Source organism: Gorilla gorilla, chromosome 15 (assembly GCF_029281585.2).
Source record: "Gorilla gorilla gorilla isolate KB3781 chromosome 15, NHGRI_mGorGor1-v2.1_pri, whole genome shotgun sequence".
Lineage (NCBI taxonomy): Eukaryota > Metazoa > Chordata > Mammalia > Primates > Hominidae > Gorilla > Gorilla gorilla.
The window spans coordinates 73812375-73833319 of NC_073239.2; the positions used below are offsets into that span (position 1 = coordinate 73812375).

A 20945-nucleotide genomic window follows, 5' to 3' on the forward strand; every position below is an offset into this window, starting at 1 on the left:
TTGAAATTATTGTGTGTCATTCCCATGAATGCTTTTGTCCTTTTACAATCTATGTATGGGTACATAAACTATTGTTTTGTGTATTTAGAAAAAGAAGAACACTGCACATATTCATTGGAATTCATTTTTTTACTTGCTTCATATTTTGTAGATTAATTTATGTTAATACATGTAGATTTAATGCATTTACTTAAACTGCTGTAAAGTATCCCACTGAATGAATATCTCTATTCCTACAATGAGGGACAGTTAGAATGTTTGCATGGTTTTCTCTGATACAGTGTAGCAATGGGTGCTTCCAAGTACACATATTCAATATATATATATATTTTAAATAGAGACAAGGTCTTGCTGTGCTGGCCAGACTGGTCTCCAACTCCTGGCCTCAAGTGATCCTCCTACTTCAGCCTCCAAAGTGCTGAGATTACAGGAGTGAGCCACAATGCCAGGCCTCAAGAATTTTTTAGGGAGGACATCTAAAAGTATACTTTCTTGTAAAATGTGAAAACCTTCAGTTTTCTAAGTTTTGAAATTGCTTTTCAGAGTGAGAACACCAATTTACACTTCCACTAGAAATGTAAAATAGTTAATTGACCCACATTTTTAAAAACACTTTGTATTGTCAGACATTAATGTTTGCCAGTCTGATGATGGTGAAATAGTATCTCATTGATTTAACTTGTATTTCCCTAATTGTTACTGAAGTTGAGGATATTTTTCGTATGTTTATTTACCATTCAAATTTCTTGTTCTATCAATTCGTTATTCATAATAGATAATACATATCTATTCATATCTATCTTTTACAAATTTTAAAGCAAAAGTTATGAATAACTTTTCACAATATCTATCTATCATAATCCCAGCTACTTAGGAGGCTGAGGCAGGAGAATCACTTGAACGTGGGAGGCAGAGGTTGCAGTGAGACGAGATCACGCCACTGCACTCCAGCCTGGGTGACTGAGCAAGACTCTGTCTCAAAAAAAAAAAAAAAAAAGGGAAATATCAAAAGTTAAGAAATGTTGAGAAGAAAATGAGAAGGTCTAACATTCATCTACCTGCACTTCATGCTAAGCATTCTCTCAGATTTATTTTATAGCCGAATGATCCTCACTTTATCTAGATCTAATATTTTAACTTATTTATTTATTTATTTATTTATTTTTGAGACAAAGTCTCACTCTGTTGCCAGGCTGGAGTACAGTGGCACGATCTTGGCTCACTGCAACCTCCGCCTCCTGGGTTCAAGAGATTCTTGTGCCTCAGCCTCCCGAGTAGCTAGGATTACAGCCGACTGCCACCCCGCCTGGCTAATTTTTGTATTTTTAGTAGAAACGGGGGTTTCACCATGTTGGCCAGGCTGGTCTTGAACTCCTGACCTCAGGTAATCCACCCACCTCAGCCTCCCAAAGTGTTGGGATTACAGGCGTGAGCCACCGCACCTGGCCTGATTTTTTTAAATAAATGAACATTTTGTTTCTGGAAGTTTTATTTATTTTTTTCTCAACTCGGTCTATACTTTTTTTTTTTAATACTGTATCTTGTTTTTGTGATTTTAATTCCTTCTTTATATGATTTAAAACATACTTAGGGGCTGGGCATAGTGGCTCATGCCTGTAATCCCAGCACCTTGGAGGCTGAAACAGGAGGATCACTTGAGGCCAGGAGTTTGAGACCAGCCTGGGCAACATGGTGAGAACCCATCTCTACAGAATATTTAAAAAATAGCCAGTCGTGGTGGCACGTGCCTGTGATCCCAGCTACTCACAAGACTGAAGTAGGAGGATCACCTGGGTCCAGGAAGTCGAGGGTGCAGTGAGCCATGGTCATGCTACTGCACTCTAGCCTGGGTGACAGTGAGACACTGTCTCAAAACAATAAATAAAATAAGATATACTTATATCATGGTCACTTGCATTATCTGAATTTCTTGGGGATCAATTATTGTGGATTTTAAAAAAATTATGTCTGCCTGACTTGTTTATGTAGGATTATTTATGATATGCTTTGACTATGACTGCATCTCCAATGGGAATTTATCTGTGGGAAACCTCTGGGGCCTGGGTTGAGGTATGTCCCTCTGATGCAGATGCCAGGCACCTGAGTGGTATCACCAGATCATTGAAGGCCATCTCAAAGGTTAGCTACCACTGGCATGGAACCACTTTTTCTTTTCCTTTAGAGATGGGGTCTCACTCTTTCACCCAGGTTACAGTGCAGTGGAAATTCACAAGCACAATCATAGATTACTGCAGCCTCGAACTCTTGGGCTCAAGTGACCCTTCACCTCAGCCTCCTGAGTAGTTGGGACTACAAGCACATGCCGCTATGCTCAGCTGGAACCACTTTTTATGTTGGTTGCTACATTTATGGGCTCCCCTGACCTTGTAGTATAAATTCCAGAGGGGGTTATTTTCTCACCTAGAGCTGTGGAAGATTCAGATAAATTTCTTGGGGCCCAGGCATGGTGGCTCATGCCTGTGATCCCAGCACTTTGGGAGGCCGAGGCAGGAGAATTGTTTCAGCCCAGGAGTTAGTGAGGCCTCGTCTGTACAAAAATTTAACAAATTAGCCAGGTGTGGCGGGGCACCTATAGTGCCAGCTCTCAGGAAGCTGAGGTGGGAGGATTGCTTGAGCCTAGGAGATCCAGGCTGCGGTTGAGCTATGATTGTGCCACTGCACTCCAGCCTGGGTGACAATGAGACTCTGTCTCAACCTTTGTGGTTCCCCGCTCCCAGAAAAATCTAGATACATTTCTTTATCATCTCTCAGTAGCATTGGGTAGACTATTTTTTCCCCCAGTCCTCCCCTTCGCTGAAGGTCACAGTCCTGGTTTTATGCCAGGATCTTAGCTTCAATTCCACACTTTATGCTAGCTCAAAGTCTTGTCTTCTGTTTCTAATTGAGCATCAGAACTCAAGTTTCTGTGTTAGAAAGGCCTATACTCTCTTTTTCTTTCTTAGATGCTTATCTATTAAAAATATTTGTATGTTTATCTAGTTTCTCTAGGTGTTTATAGGAGGAGGAATTGCAGGTTATCTAGTTTTCCATCTTACCAGCACTTGTCTTTGCTCCTGTTATGCTTTCAAGAAACAGGAGTCAAGTTATCACTTGTGCCTGAGCTGCTTTGTGTATCTGCTATCCCTCCAGCAGGAAACAGGCAAATGCCTGGGCAAAGCAAAGCTTGAAAATGGTAAAATTCATCTTTAGCGCCTTCTCATCCAGATCTTTCTCTCCTACCTCTCCAGTCCTCTGGAGCATCTTGTTTGTCCTTCCTCATTGAACCCTGCCCTTCCAGGATGCTCCAAAGCCCTTCCAGGACTTGTCATTTGCTGTGCTTTTCCCTCTGCTTTTTGTGGAAATATGCCTCACCAGTATCTCTGCACTGTCCAAAGTGTCCAGGTGACAATTAGCTAATCTGATAAGCTCATTCATGCTAATGTGCTAATGAAAGAGGACTACAGAAGATGGCTGTCCTTCCCCTACCTCCTAATCAGGGGCTCTTCTTCTCCTGCCAGGTAACATATGTGCATAGCAGCAGTGAGCTTCTAGAGACCGCGACCCGGCTTTAGTGGTCTAACCTGGAGGATTGACGTTAATGGAATGAGATTTTTAAGTCAAGTAGGAGGAACAGCCAAGTTGAGGCAGGCAGAAGAGGGTTAGAATCAGGCAAAAATGACCCTCAGATCATTTGTGAGTGCCTACGAAGTAGAGGTTGCATTAACCCTTTCATTTCTAAAATGTAAAGAATAGAGAGTATTTCTTGGAACCTCTGTTTGCTGCATCAAAATTATTCTTATCGGAAATCCCCCTACAAAGCAAGAACCAGAACTAAGCAGAACCGATAATAGATTGGGTTCATGACTACACATTCTGATATTTTCATTTTGCTGATTCCATGGGATAAGTCTACACCCCTTTTAGGGGATGGGCAAGAAAGAGATGGGTCCTTAAATTGGAGGCTAGAACGTGTTAGTTTTAGACAAAATAGAGAAGGAGTGGTAACTGTTTGTCTCACCTTCTTTCTGGGTCTCATTCTATTGCATCCCAATCTCAGAAGAGTTAGGGTGTCAGCTCTTAGAAGGTGGTAGAGAGGTGAGACAGGCTCATGCGGAGCTTCAGTGGGACTGATTGTGCCTTTGAGCCTCAGAGAGAAAGCCACATCTTGTAAGAAAGAGTATACAGGTATATACATATTTATTTTATTGTTTCCCTATTTTCACAAAACAAATGTTTTGGTCTAGTTGTTACTAACTATGCTATGTGGTCTAATGAGAGGGTAGACTTTGATAACTGTGTATTTGTTACAGCTAATTGATAAATGTAACTGCCTTGAAGACACCTTATTACGGGGATCCCCAATGCCAGGGCCACGGATGGTGCCAGTCTGTGGCCTGTTAGGACCTGGGCCGCACAGCAGGAGGTGAGCGGCGCTGGGCAAGCGAGCATTACCGCCTGAGCTCCCCTTCCTGTCAGATCAGTGGTGGCATTACATTCTTACAGAAGAGCAAACCCTATTGTGAGCTGCCCATGTGAGGGATCTAGGTTGCATGCTCCTTATGAGACTCTTACTAATGCCTGATGATGTGATGTGGAACAGTTTCATCCCAAAACCACTTTCCCCACCTTCAGGTCCGTGGAAGAATTTTCTTCCATGAAACCTCTCTCTGGTGCTAAAAAGGTTGGGGACCACAGCCTTATTAGATAGAATGCTGTGGCCGGCATCTTCCTTTTGAAACTTCTCTATCCACTCTCTATGTTCCCCTGCCTTCTCTCTCCTCTGGAGGCTGACCTATATGAATCGTATCAATAGGTTCTCTTGCCATTTGACCTCTGGTTGGGTTTGGCCGATGGGGCATACTGGTAGGAGGCTGGAGAGCAGGATGAGAGTGGTGCGTTGATATTCCGGGTTCCCTTCTTACAGGTTTGTTACAGGCTGGCTTTTCCTCCCTTACCTCCTCTAGAAGCCCCTCTCCACACAGCCTTCCTTTCTTTGGCTTCTGCTCTCTGCTCTTTCCTTCCTAGTCCTGAACACCTTTCTCTCCTTGTGGTTTCCTTATGCTCTGCCCAAACCTTTGTAAAGGGTTCCTTTATGAAACTCCTCAAATTGTCCTAATTTGAGTGTGCCATCTGTTTCCCGCTGGGAAGCTGACTGATAAAACTCCTGAATTCTTCTTTTTATTTTTATTTTTTTTCTTAAAGTAAAAGGTGTTTTTTTGTTTTGTTTTGTTTTTCTGTTTCTGTTTTTGTTTTTTTTTTTTTTTTTGAGATGGAGTTTCACTGCTGTTGCCCAGGCTGGAGTGCAGTGGTGCGATGTCCACTCACTGCAACCCACACCTCCCGGGTTCAAGCGATTTTCCTACCTTAGCCTCCTGAGTAGTTGAGATTACTGGTGTGTGCCACCACACCTGGCTAATTTTTGGGGTTTTAGTAGAGACAGGGCTTCACCATGTTAGCCAGGCTGGTCTCAAACTCCTGAACTCAGGTGATCCACCGGCCTGCCTTCCCAAAGTGCCAGGATTACAGGCTTGAGCCACCATGCCTGGCCAAGTAAAAGGTTTTTTAAAAAATTGTGATAAAATATACATAACATAAAATTTACCATTTTGACCATTTTTAGATGTACAGTTTAGTGGCATTAAGTACATTCACAAAACTTAATGGAGATGGATGGTGGTGATGGTATAACCATTAGTAACTTTTTTTTTTTTTTTTTTTTTTTGAGACGGAGTCTTGCTCTATCGCCCAGGCTGGAGTGCAGTGGCGCGATCTCCGCTGACTGCAAACTCCGCCTTCCGGGTTCACGCCATTCTCCTGCCTTAGCCTCCCGAGTAGCTGGAACTTCAGGCGTGTGCTACCACGCCCAGCTAATTTTTTGTATTTTAGTAGAGACGGGGTTTCACTATGTTGACCAGGATGGTCTCGATCCCCTGACCTTGTGATCCGCCTGCCTCGGCCTCCCAAAGTGCTGGGATTACAGGCATGGGCCACCGCACCCAGCTAATGTCTTGATTCTTTAGTGGTAAGAAATCATTACTTCCTTAGAAGTAATAATCTAGTTTCTTCCTGAGGGAATTTTATGGAGCAAAGCCAAATATTGACCAATAATACCTTCAAATGATATCAGCTGTGCAATTGTTGTAATATTGAAGAGCGTACTCTAATCTTGATAGTCCTTGAGAAGGCCTTTAAAAATATTGTGAAAGATCTCTTTCATGCATTCACAGCCATTTATGAATATTGGTGTAAAGACTGAAGAGTCCAGAAGTGTCTTGCCCAGGATCCTCTGAACATGACTCGATTCCTGAGCTAGATGGTCATGGGAATAATAAATATCACTTTTGTCATGTGATGGAGACTGAAAGCATTTTGAGGATTGTATTCTAATGAACTTAGACTGACCATATGCTTTATGGAATTACTGAGCAGAACAAGGACATAACTCCCAATGTCCTGAAGAATATTTGTTCTGTCTTGAGTTTGAGTTTCCCGTTATATGTATTTTACTAATGCTGTGGGCAAAGGTGTTGAGTCAGAGGATGTTCTGGTTATTGATTTTTGCAAAACTAACTGTCCCAAAATTGAGTGGCTTGTTTATTTATTTATTTTAGGGTCAGGGTCCTGCTGCCTCACTCAGGTTGGAATGCAGTGGCGTGACCATAGCTAACTGCAGCCTCCAACCCCAGGGCTCAAGCCATCTTCATGCCTCAACCTCCTGAGTAGCTGATCCTGAGTAGCTGAGGCTACAGGTGTGTGTCACCATGCCTGGCGAGTTTTTAAGTTTTTGTAGAGACAGGGTCTCACTTTATTGCCCAGGCTGGTCTCAAACTTCTGGCTTCAAGCTGTACTCCCACCTTGGCCTCCCAAAGTGCTGGAATTACAGGCATGAGCCACTGCACCTGGCCAATTTCACGGCTTAAAACCAATTTGCTATTATCCTTCAGTGACTGTGCTGGCTGGGCTTAGCTGTATTGTTCTAGCTTGGGAACTCTTATGTGGCTGCAGTCAAATGGTGGCCAGGGCTGAAGTCATCTGAAGGCTTCACTCCTATATCTGCCATCTGGGCTGGGAGATGGTTAGAACAGCTGAGAGCAGATGAGGTATCCATCTCGTCATGCCACCTTTCCACTGGCTAGACTGAGCTGCTTCATGGCATGGCAGCCTCAGGGGTGTCAGACTCCTTACTGCTGGCTTCCCTCAGAGCAAGGGGTACAAGGGGTCCTAGGCAGAAACTGCAAGACTTCCTATGACCTAGCCTCAGAAGGCCCAGAACATCACTTTAGCCACATCGTATTGCTGAAGCATGTCACTAAGGTCAGGCCAGATTCAAGGGGAGAAGTAGAAAAAAATTTGTGTTCACCTTTAATCTATCCCAAGGAACATGTTTTTTTTTTTGTTTGTTTGTTTTTTGACAGAGTCTCATTCTGTCACCCAGGCTAGAGAGCAGTGGTGTGATCTTGGCTTACTGCAACCTCCACCTACTAGGTTCAAGCGATTCTCATGCCTCAGCCTCCTGAGTAGCTGGGATTACAGGCATGCACCACCACGCCTGGCTAATTTTTGTTTTTCAGTTGGGACAGGGTTTTGCCATGTTGCCCAGGCTGGTCTTGCACACCTGATCTCAAGTGATCTGCCTGCCTTGGCCTCCCAAAGTACTGGGATTACAGGCATGAGCCACCATGCCCAGCCTGGAACATGGGTCTTAATCTCAATTTTGCAGCTCCCAAACTCTGGGAACTTAGGCTTGTCCATTACCCGCTCTTTCTGAGAATTATTAGTTTATTAAATTATTAATAGTTTCCTCATCTGTACAATTGCAAACATTCCATGGATGATCTTAAAGACTCTTTCACTTCAAAATTATGAGTTCTCTGCCTTCAAAGGACACAGAACATTTGCAATAGAAGCTTTTCTTGAAATTTCTCTGGAGTAGATATCTTATAGTTTTAGTGTCTATGATCTTTTTATTCTATATAAATAGAAAACTTGAGTCAGCCAAAAGATACCAACACAAGATTTCATTATGAATTTTCCATACTTCTTGGCGCTAGCCAAATAGTTTACAAAATGGCAATGTTGAACAGAAGACAGATTTCTGAAATGTAAGGCGCAATGCCCTAATTGCGTTGTAGATTCCAGTTGGAAACACTAGTTCTCTAAACAATGGTGGCTCATGTTGGTGCCTTTTCAGAAATCCAGTGCTCATCAAAAGCTGTTATCTAGTTTTAGGCGAAGCAGGGACAGTGAGAAATATAATTAAGGAAAATGTTTGAACTTGTTAGATAGAGCATGCTTGTCTTTGGGACCCTCCATTTTGTTTGTTATGTTTGTTTCAGGGTAGGGTAAAGGTCTCTCAGCATATGAATTCCAGCAATAAGACTGACGCTTCACTTTTCATTGACACTAAAATTGCTCTTCTAAATAGAGGCCCTCCTCAGGTTTCTAGGTAAAGCCCTTGGCCAATTGTATACCAATTACACCTTAGAGTTGAATTTCATGGCTCACACTGCCCAGATTTTGAAAGCCAGAATCCCAGGGGTGTTAATACTAAAAAAACAAAAAACATATAGAACACAAAACAAGAAGTTTACAAGTCTGCTGAAAAACTTCCATCCAGATGAGCCCATTTTCTGCCCTACTTCTTCCAAAATAAACCACTGTGACAAGTGATATTGCAATATAAAAATATTGAAAATTCTCTGAGCAGACCCTGCTGGTTGCCTATCCAACAGCTGCTCTTCCTTTCTTCCTTGCTTATGGAATGCTGATCTTGCTCCAGAATTTACCCCATTCCAAATTTAGGGCAAATACTGATAGTGTAAATCATGATCCCGTTGGCAGTCATTAGTTTAGGGGTGAGTATGTGACCCAAATCTGACCAATAAGATGTAAAGGGAGATCTGCTTTAGGGTTCTGCAAAACGTAATTTCTTTCTCAAAATGGCACACAAGAAAAGACATTTATTTTTTGTCCAGTGAATGTTGTGTCAGAATATAATTCCCAGACTGTAGTTACTACAGTCATCTTGTAACCACGAAAGTCCTGTCCTGCAGTCCAAGCCAACACACGGAACATGACAGAGCAGAAAGGTGAAATGAATCTGGGTCCTTGACGATGTTATTGAGTGGAGAATTTGACCAGCTGCAGCGCCACCTACCTCTGAACTTCTCATCCTGTGCCACAGGAATTGTCCTCATTGTTTAGGCCAGCCTAATCCGAGACCTCTACTACCTGAAGCTTAAAATATCTTAATGTATCCCTTTCTCATGCATGGCAAGGAAATACTGGCATACCTAACATTCCCACTTCACCTGTGCTTGGGGCTGATGCTGCTGTTTCCTGAGATCTGAAAAAATAAAAATAGGTAGTGATATAACTCGACGGGATTGTATCCAGGGTTGTTGAAGCATGGCTGTATCCTGACATAGCCCTAATCCCTGAGAGGAGAGTGATATTGATGATAAAATTATAGCCGACACTTTCCGAGTGTTCTCTCTATACACGGATACTGTTTTAAGTACTTTATATGTGTAAGTCATTTCATCCACAAAGAACTCTATGAGATTGGTGCTGCCATTATTCTCCCTTACACATGAGGAAAATGAGGCACAGAGAGGTGAAGGAATATGCCCAAGGCTGCATCTTTCATAAGTGTTCAAGAACCTACTACCTCAGTCATTGCGCTCTTTGGCCTTTCCACTCCTGAAGGCCAAAGGGACACCCCTTTACTATCAGCAGTCCAGGGGGAAGCAGCCAGTTTTTCCTATTTTCTGGTTTCTCTCTCTCTTTCTTCCTTCCTTCCTTCCTTTTTCTTTCTTTTTCTTTCTTTCTCTGTTTCTCGCTTGCTTTCTGTCTCTCTCCCCTTCCTTCCTTCCCTCCTTCCTTACTTCCTTTGTCTTTCTTTCTTTCTTCTTTGTTTTTCCTTCTTTTTCTTTCTTTCCTTTTCTTTCTTTCTCTCTTTTTCTTTCTTTCTTCTTTCTTTGTCTTTCCTTCCTTCCTTCTTTCTTTCTTTCTTTCTTCCTTCCTTCCTTTTCTTTCTTTTTCTTTTTCTTTCTTTTTTCTTTTCTTCTCTTTTCTTTTCTTTCTTTTTTTAACAGAGTCTCGCTCTGTTGCCCAGGCTGGAGTGCAGAAGTGCAATCTAAGCTCACTGCAAACTCCACCAACTGGATTCAAGCAATTCTCATGCCTCAGCCTCCCGAGTAGCTGGGATTACAGGCGCCCATCACCAGGCCCAGCTAATTTTTGTACTTTTAGTAGAGACTGAGTTTCGCCATGTTGGCCAGGTTGGTCTTGAACTTGGTGATCTGCTCGCCTTGGCCTCCCAAAGTCCTAAGATTACAGGTATGAGCCACTGTGCCCACCCTAGTTTTTCCTATTTTCAAGGGAGCTTTGTGAATAACCTCAGCTGGTTTCATATATGCATTGTTATTTGGGGTCATTCATTCATTCATCAAGCATGTATTCAATACAAACTATGCTGTAGGCCTTGAGTATTTGTTTGTATATTTTTGAGACAAGGTCTTGCTCTGTCACCCAGGCTGGAGTGCAGTGGCATGATCATGGCTCACTGCAGCCATGACCTCCTGGGCGTAAGTGATCCTCCCACTTCAGCCTCCCAAGTAGCTAGGATCACAGGCATACCACAACCACACCTGGCTAATATTCTCCCTGTGTTGCCCAGGGTGGTCTTGAACTCCTGGGCTCAAGTGATTCTCCTGCCTCGGCCTCCCAAAATGCTAAGATTACAGAGATTACAGGCATGAACCACCATGCCTGGCTTGACACTTTTGATTTTTTTTTTTTTTTTGTAAAGATGGGCTTTCACCATGTTCCTCAGGCTGGTCTTGAACTCCTGAGCTAGCTCAAGCAATCCACCTGCCTGTTGGGGCGTCTGACACCACACCCAGCCAGCCTTGAGTATTTAAAGATGAAGAAAACCTAGTTTCTATCCTCAAGCAACTTAATCTAGTGGGGGTGGGGGACAGATTGTTAATTAAACATTGATCAGAGAGCACCCTCAATGCTTTAGCTGGCTAAAGTAGTAGCTAGCCTTTGAGTATGGAGGATGTGTTAGTGAGTTTTGAGGATGTAACATGTAGTAACTATCGAATGATCACACATTCCCTATTTTCCTGATAAGGTTACGAAGGAAGAGTTCAGTCCAACATCCCACAGCCGGTCACTGGCGGAGGTTGAACCTAAGCAACCTTGCTGGTGCTGGAAACCACTGTGCTGGGTGTATATATCCTGGTGGGAGCTGAGGAGCAACTGCTTCCAGTTGGACAGGGCAGTTGCACAAAAGGGCTCTGGCATGCTTCATAGATGAAGTGATTTTTAAACTAAACCTGGAAGAGTAAATGTAATGCAGGTACCATGAAAGGGAAACCAATTGAGAATTAAAAGAAAAAAAAGATAATGGAAGAAAGGGCATTCCAGATAGGAAAAAAGCAGCATGTGCAAAGGTAGGAAGGCTTCAGGGAGCCGTGGAATATTCACGGAATGGTAAGTTTTGGGGGGCTTCCACATGGTGTGTGAAGGATGGAGTGATGGGAGATGCAGGGGGTGGAAGGCCCTTTTGTATATATGAGGAGTCTACATTTTATTTTGTAAACAATAGGGGGCACATTGAAAATGTTAAGGGCAGAGAGAGACAAGAGCTTCTTTTACAGTGATTTAAATGAAAAGTAAGGAACAGGAGCCTTGGGACTTTAAGATGTCTAATATTGACAGATGAGTCGGGGAGGTCAGAGTGGAGGGACAGTGTAGGTGAACACTTTGGAAGTAAGTAGACCTATTTGGGGGCTGTTGCTGTTATCCGATGACCATCCAGCCTAGGACTCAAGAATGATTTTTAGATTTTTAAAAGGTTATAAAACAAAGAAAAAAAGCATAGAAAAATATGCAGCAGAATATGACAGAATATGTGGCCTGCAAAGCCTAAAATACAGAAGAACAAACATTGTTTGTTCAATGTTGTTTTGTTATAATGTTAATGAGAAAAAAATCAGTTCTAGCCAGGGCCACTGTGTGGAGTTTGCACGTTCTCGCCAGTCGGCATGGATTTTCCCTGGGTACTCTCATTTCCTCTCATGTCCCAAGGATGTGCCTGGTGGGTGAATTTGAAGTGGCGTGTCTAGATGGTCCCAGTCTGAGTGAGTGTGTGTGAGTGTGTCCTGCAGTGGGACGGTGCCCTGTTCAGGGCTGGTTCCTGCCTTGCACCCTGAGTTGCTGGGAGAGGCTCCCACCACCTGCCACCGTAAACTGGAATAAATGGGTAAATAATTATTTTATTTGTTTTTATTAATCTTTCTTAAATGTATGTATAACTCACATTTATTTCAGTATTTAATATTAAAAGTGTTTTAGGCTGGGCATGGTGGCTCACGCCTGTAATCCCAGCCCTTTGGGAGGCCAAGGCTAGTGGATCACTTGAGGTCAGGAGTTCGAGACCAGCCTGGCCAACATGGTGAAACCCCGTCTCTATGAAACATACAAAAAATTAGCCGGGCATGGTGGTTCCTGCTTGTAATCCCAGCTACTCAGGAGGCTGAGGCAGGAGAATCACTTGAACCTCAGAGGCTGAGATCACATCACTGCACTCCAGCCTGGGTGACAGAGCGAGACTCCAATTCAAAAAAAAAAAAAAAGAAGAGTTTGGTCTTTAGTTAGAAGTTTGGGGACGTTTTTGTGACTGGAAATATGCTGTAGAAACTTAACTCTTGTTTATATCAATTAGCCCATGGTAAAGTGGTTGCAGTTTCCAAGAACTTATCAATGAAGTAAAGTGAGAACTTACTGTATTTATCATCTGTCCCTTTACAGAAAATGTGCTAAGTTAAAGCTGGTGGTGCCCTGCAAGTGGGAAGGGGAGGAAGGGGAGGAAGAGGAGCCCGGTCCTCCTTAAAGACCTTAGGAATCCTGGCCAGAAAGAGCTGGGGAATGAGAGCGGATGTTAAGGCTGAATCAAGGAATTCTGGTTTGGACAACTGCGTTTTCAGAAGTATCATCATCAACATACAAAATACAGGAGGGAAGATCTGGACAGGGGCAGGAAAGCAGAGAGATTCACTGACTTGGGACCTGATGCTATGAAGTGTCCACAAGACATCCAGGTCAAGATGGTTGGGAGACATGCTACACTGAGCAATCTTCTGTGTCTGCTCCCCTGTGATCTAAAATATAAATTCCTTAAGGGCAAAGATTATACAACTCTTTCATATAGACCCTGGTACATAATAGGCTCTGGATCAAGTGTGTTGAGCTTACTGAACTCTAGACAGTTGAATTTAGGAGACTCAGTGAGATCTAGGTTGGAGAAAGAGACTTATGTCATTGGCTTGTAGGTGGTAACTAAAGTGTGGAGGTTTATGGCATATTTAATATACACTTAGTGCAATGTGAAGTTGCGTCTTGACATGATTTGTTTGGCTGTCCAATTAAAAGCAAGTCCCTCCTGAGTCAGCATGTATCACTTTTGATTCTATTTGCAGAGAGGCAGGAGAGCACAGCGGTTAGGAGCCAGGGCTTGTGGCCAGGCAGCTTGAGTTTGAAAACCCACCTCCTCTGCTTCCTAGGTGTGAACAAATCATTCAACTTCTTTGTGGCTTAGTAAGTCATCTATAAAATGGAGATAATGATAATACCTGTTAGAGAGTTGTGAAGCTTAATAATACATGTATATGTTTGGAAAGACCTACCATCTGTTCTTCAAACAGCAGCCAGAGTTATCCTTTTAAAAAATAAGTCAGCAGGGCGCAGTGGCTCATGCCTGTAATCCCAGCAGTTTGGGAGGCTGAGACAGACGGATCACTCGAGGCCAGGAGTTCAAGACTAGCCCGGGCAACATGGAAAGACCCCAATGTCTACAAAAAAATACAAAAAATTAGCCAGGCATGGTGGCGTCAGCCTGTAGTCCCAGCTACCTGGGAGGCTAAGGGAGGAGAATCACTTGAGCCCAGGAAGCAGAGGCTACAGTGAGCTGAGATTGCACCACTGCACTCCAGCTGGGGCAACAGAGCCAGACCCTGTCTCAAACAAAAACAAAACAAAAAAAACTAAAAACTAAACTAAACTAGGGTTGGGCGTGGTAGCTCACGCCTGTAATCCCAGCACTTTGGGAGGCCGAGGTGGGCGGATCACTTGATGCCAGGAGTTTGAGACCAGCCTGGCCAACATGGTGAAACCCCATCTCTAATAAAAATATAAAAATTAGCTGGGCATGGTGGCAGGTGCCTGTAATCCCAGCTACTTGGGAGGCTGAGGCACAAGAAATGCTTGAACCCAGGAGGCAGAGGTTGCAGTGAGCCGAAATCACGCCACTGTACTCCAGCCTGGGTGACAGAGGGAGACTCTGTCTCAAAAACAACAATAACATTGACAACAAAACTAAACTAAAAAATAAGTCATATCATGTCAGGCCACTGATAAAAACTCTCCAATGGCTCAGGTAAAGCCAAAGTCCCATGGCCCACCGCATCTTACCTTCCTGAGCTCATCTCCCTCTGTTCACCTTGCTCCAGCCACTCCAGCCTCCTTGCTACCTTCTCAAACTCACTACAGACACTCCTGCCTCAGGGCCTTTGCACTCACTTTCCTTCTGTCTGGAGCACTCTTCTCCAAGATATCAGCAAGTCTTTCTTCCATCTCCTTTGAGCCTCCATTCAAATGTCACCACCCTTTTCTGAATAGCACACACTCTCTCTCCTGAATTCCTTCTATGCTATTCTACCAGAAGAGTTCTCACATGCTAATGTACTACATAACTTATTTCATTTATTATCTGCCTTCTGCCACTGGAATGTAAGCTTCATGGGAACTGAAATACCGCTGAATTTTTATGAGTGATGCCTACTATATAGTAAGTACTCAATCCATGTTAGCTGTGGTGGTTCCCAAAAATGTCTTGTACTACGTTGTTCTAAGTACAGTTGATGACACACAGCTACCTCTCACTCTGTACCTCCCCCACCATACCAGCCCCAGCCACACAGAGGGGAGAGTGGTAAGAGCAGGCATCAATGTCTGTTCCCTGACTCCCTCCATCCATAAGCCCCGAGAGGGTCTCCACTTCACCAGTCTTGTACAGCCATTTTTGTTAAATGCAGGGATTTGGAAAAATAGGCAAAATAGACAAATGCTTCAGGAGAGTACAAAACCCATTTGTAGTCTTTCAGAACTGGTTTAACAACCCAAAGAAGAAAATTTGTGTATACACAGTATTGCTGTTCTTTTGATATTAAATTAGTATTAAAATGGGATGGAAACTGCTCTTCTATTGGGCTCCTATGGAGACGGACAAAGCAATTTAAGAGAAAAAGCAGCTGCCCTCAGCAGTAGGCTCAGAAATGTCAATTTTAATTAAAACATTTATTTTCAAATACATTTCATGGTTCATATGTAGTGATATGTGCCTACTTCATGCAAATATTCAAACTGCTGGGCTGAGGAAATTGAAGAAAGGCATTTTGATAAAGAGCAGTATGATCAAAACAAAGAGATGCAAAGAAAAGAAAATCCACATCATGCTTCCATTTTTCCTTATTCCACCTGCCACATTGTTTCTCATGGACTTGCCCACTGCTATGTAAAGGCCAGGGAACTCCACTGTAGAAATCTGGATGTTAGTGGCTCATCGTGGGCATTGGTAGGGCATCCCCTCACTCTTATGTGAGTCCCGCTTTGTGTACAATTCCTGTTTACTTCAGTAGAAGAACCACCCCTCCCCCAGTGTTTCCAGATCAGAAGAAAACAACCAAAATAGCCAACTCCCAATTCAAAATTCTTCCAAACTCTGTCTTTCCCTGAGTACTATTTTAGGTTTGAGTCATTAAAGCTGCAGAGAGGTGTCCAAATTTTACGATTACCTTCTGAGCTCACCTCTCCTCTTGCTCTCTGCCCTGCAGAGCTCACGCACCTGCCAAACTTCTGTTGACTTCCCAGGGAAACCGGTCATGACTTCAACGTGGCCAAAAATCACTGAAATAAAAATGTGGCCAGCTTAAATAAGTGGTAATTTAGGCTAAGAATTTCTGAAAATTTTGCTCAAATTTCTGTAAGGATTTTTATGAATACATTTTGATTTACCAGAATTTAGCATTGGAATATTATTAATAATACAATCTGTACATGTGCTATGCTAAAAAAAAATCATTGTCATTAGGTTAAAATCAAAGACAACCAGCAATATTTATCAATGTGATGTGTCTTTTATCTTGTAGTCTGAGGAGTGTGTTTCTGATTAAGGTGTATTCTAATATTTGAGCAAATTATTACATATAAATACAGTTGCATCGATTGCTGCTCTCAATATGCTTTTAACCTCTTCGGAGGAGCCATTAACATCACAGTCAGAAACACATAGTCAAGTCCAGAGAATGTATGCAGGTATCGTAATTGGCTGTGTATGCCAGTGCTAAGCACTTTTACAAATTATCAAATGTTCCAATTTATAAGTTGTGAGAGTTTGATTTTGTATTTAGTGATGTTGATAGTATACTTCCATTTTCTTTCTGAGCTCATTTTAAAATGCTTTTGACTTTTGCTCTTTGATTTTAAAAGTATACTAAGTTATAATCAATACTTTATTAAACCCAAGCATTATTCCCTCCCTAGAGTTACAAACACACACACACATACACAGACACATACACACATGCACACATAGCATTTTGATTAAGAGCTCTGATAAAGGAAGGGAGACCCTGGCAACTGTAATCTTTTGGATTGTGAGAAGGGCTATTTGTTCCCTGGGCTATCTGGTGACAACATACATATATTCTGGCAGAGTGAACTGAGTGGTGCATCAATACCACAGAAAAGTACATGGATCAAGTTTAAGAGAATCAACCTGGGACACTTGACATTCACAAATGAAAAGAAGACACTCACTAAATGTTGACCGTGTTGAACCAGGTGATCTTCTAAGAGTTTTACACCTAATCCCACCCATATTACTTTGAGAGAGGTATTATGATGGTTCCCATTTTTCAGATGAGAAAACTGTCACAGAAAGGTTGAGTAAGTTGCCTCACATCATATAACTAGTCAAAGATTTGAATCCAGGCAATCTGCTTTTAAACACTCACGTTTAATAGAAACATAGGATGTGTCATTCTACAACATTCCTTTCCGTGATATGGTGTTTGGTTGCTCATAGCATAGTGGTTAAAAGGGCAGGCTTTCAAGCCCACTGCTAGGTTCAACTGTGTGACCTTGAACAAGATACGTAACTTCTCTGTGCCTCAGTTTTCTGCTTGGTAAAATGGGGGTGACATGAGGATTAAATGAGTTGGTACACAGCAAGCATTTATAGAGGCTAGTTATTGTTGTGACTAGTTCTGCTACTATCAACCTAGTAAGAGAGTAGATTAAGAGCACATTGTACTTACAGAGGCCAGTAAAGCCTAAGGTATTTTTTTTGGTATATACACCACAGAATACTATTTAGCCGTATAAAAGAATGAAATTATGTCTTTTGCAGAAACTTCAATGGAACTGGAGGCCATTATATGAAGTGAAATAACTCAGAAACAAATACCACATGTTCTCACTTACAAATGGAAGCTAAATAATGTGTACGCATGGACATAGAGAGTGGGATAATAGACAATGGAGACTCAGAAAGGTCGGAGAGTGGGAGGGGAGTGAAGGATGGGAAATTACCTAATGGGTACAATGTACACTATTCAGGTGACGATTACACTAGAAGCTAAGACTTCACCTATGCAACATATCCATGGAACAAAACTGCACTTGTACCCCCTAAATCCAGGAAAATAGTTTTTTTTAACCCAAGATATTTTCACAGCTTTTTTTTTGTTTTTTTTTTTTGTTTGTTTGTTTTTTGAAACAGAGTCTTGCTCTGTCACCCAGGCTGGAGTGCAGTGGCGCAATCTCGGCTCACTGCAACCTTTGCTTCCCAGGTTCAAGCGATTCTCATGCCTCAGCCTCCAGAATAGCTGGGATTACAGGTGCGTGCCACCACGTCTGGCTAATTTTTGTATTTTTAGTAGAGACGGGGGTTTCACCGTGTTGGCCAGGCTGGTCTCAAACCCCCAGCTTCAGCTGATCCACCTGCCTCGGCCTCCCAAAGTGCCACAGCATTTTTTTTTTTCAGTAATAAAAAAATTGGAAGATAGTTAAATAATGCGGCTTATCCTCTTTTTATAAAAGGAGAGTAGATGTTTTTCAGCCCCTGATTTTGGTATATATCTGGCATCCAAGTTGATGTAACCTATCACTCACTATGAACTTCAGCCTTCAGATCTCTATTTTTTTGTTCCTTCACCCACATTTTTGTTAGCTCTCTTCCTAACATCTTTGGAAATCCAGTCAGGGTTAAGTTCAGCAAAACCATGTGTTGCAGGAGAAATGGTAAAGGATCAGGTTAGCAGGCTGCCCAGATGAAGCAATAAATTTATCAAGAAAAAACTGCAAAAATCATGGGTAACGTGCATAGTATTTGCCCTGATAAAGCGTCTGACACAAGCCTGTGAAAAAGCAAACACGTTATGTGCTCCATGTTCATGTGGTTCAGTTAAGCAAAGAAGAGACAGGATCTTCAGAACCAAAGGATGTGAAGAAATGGAGCTTTTTTTTCATCACAATTAGGCATCAGGGTGGAAGCCAGTTATTACCAATATAGTAGATAGGATCATTCTCTGCATCAATAGAAGTCTTTATGCCCTGTACAAGGGGCATTGTGTACTGTAAATAATTCAACCATAATGCAGCCATGGAGAGAGAGCCATCATCAGTAAGAAGGATTCAACCCAGCCAGCTACTGGCTTGCATTAAAAGAAGAAATATAATGAATTGGGAAGATGTTGAAAATTGTAGATGTATTTGCTTACAATTTTTTTTCATTAGTAGAGGATAATTTTTGTTTTCTGAAGCATTTGATTGATTTAAAGTAGCTCTTGTCATTAAATAATCTTTAAATTAACCTTCAACCATGTATCAGCAGCTGTAAGATAGAAACAAATGCATTATGTATTACTGTTTTGGACATTAGTTCTGAAAAAGCCAACTATCATTCTCAACATCAAAGAGCACCCCTTATCAAGGGCTTGGCTGATAGGATAAAGCACTGGCTATTTACCTTATGACCTTGGTCCCAATCCAGATCATATTGCCAATGAAAGGACGTTTGTGATCCCAGCCCCACACAGATAGATGGTAGTCCATATCACCAAGAACACAGATTGGCAAAACTGGCATTTTCCTGCTTAGGAGAGACCTAAGACAGAAAAAAGTCCAGAGCCATGGAAGTGAAAAAGCATCCCGCTCATACGCCATCCTAGAGATGGCAGTCTTCTCAACTGGACGAGGTGGCTCAGAATAGCAAGCTGGGGATGCGCTCCAACCTGGCTTGCAGATAAAGAAATCTGTTTTCAGAGCTTGCAACTCGTCCAAGCCTATTTTTCAAGCCAACACCTCCTCTCCAAATTCTCCCCTCCCCCACCCCTCTCCTTCCAGAAACAAAAAGCAGAAGGATCTTTAGGTTGCCATTTGTAGAACTAGGTTGATGGCTTTAATCTTTTTAAAGGATGATTGCAACTGAGCTGATATGTTTCAGACTTTGCTTTTAAAAAGGAAGATTAAAAATAGTTAGATATTACATTCTCAGTATAGTTTTTTAGATTACAGAGTTAACAATTTATTACAATTATGCCTGTAGCATCACATTCTCAGGAAGGAGATATACTCCATCAACTGTAGAAAAAACTACACTAGGTAGAAAACTTTTCACTGGCTCCATATGAGTGGTTTAACATTTTAAAAATATATACTTAAAGGCATTAATAAAAGATAATGTAGTTTGTATTTGACATTTGTATTTATTTGATAATAGATACTATAAATATTTCAATGTGTAATATCTTATTTCAGACAATTTCTCTTTGCTTCTATATATTTGACCATTTTTATTTTTCATTCTATTAGTTTACTAATTTAGTCATTCCTAGTCTTTCCAAGAAACATTTTAGTGATTGTAAATAGTTAACATATATTATAATTATACTTATTTGATATTACAAGAAGGGAGGCTTCCAACATCTGGTCATACAACACATCCTTTATTTCTAAATAGAGCTAGAGAACAATCTCTCTTTAGCTGTAAGTTAGGATACTCAGCCAGGCAGGCAATGTGAACTTCTATGATACTGTTATTAGAAGCATTTAAGAGCCTATTCTACATATATGAATACTAAATAACAGCAGCTATTTTAAAAGTGAATGCACATCTCCTGAGTGGGGAAAGGGGCATTGCTATGTGTTTATGTTTCTACTAAAGGAAAACATCCCTCACCCATAAGAATTAAAGATGACTAGTACCACCCACATAAGGAGAAGTCCATCTATTCTTGTTCTATATACAATACAAAGTGTGACAGCATTGGAGCTTCAGCCTAGCTCAACTTGCTCAGACGGCTCAGGTGGTGGGCTTGAAGGAAATTCAGGTTGGGGAGGTTGTCAGGACACAGAAAATTACATGGAGCTCCAGGCATTCCAATGGTCTTGTCTGGGAAGCGGATCCCTTGATTTTCCATGAGGCTGTTTGTCCTTGGTGCCTAGCATTCCTGTAACATCCATTAGGCTAAATTGGCTTCTCTTACATGCACAGAGGGGAGAGCAGATGAAAGGATACAAATGCAACAGACTTTTATTGTCAGCAAACAAAAAAGGGCACATATGTGCCAGTTTATAAATTACTGTTTTCATTAAAAAGGAGTTCAAAAATCAGGTTCCACTTATCATTGTTAAAACCTTAAAATATTTTTAGCTGTATGATTTCATTATATGAATTACAGAACAGTAATAGAGTAATATTACTCTTAAGCCAGCTCACTTAAATTTAAGACATTCAAGACCCAATAATGCACTAGGTTCTTTAGTTCAAGTTATGCAAATAATATACATTTTTTATTCGGCTTCCCATCAGG

General features: G+C 41.7%; 1 long non-coding RNA gene across 1 annotated transcript in view; it reads left to right on the forward strand.

The window, feature by feature from the left end:
• The window catches only part of LOC115930582 (uncharacterized), a 108509-nt gene that overhangs the window by 53391 nt on the left and 34173 nt on the right, over positions 1 to 20945 (forward strand). The window lies entirely within an intron of this gene.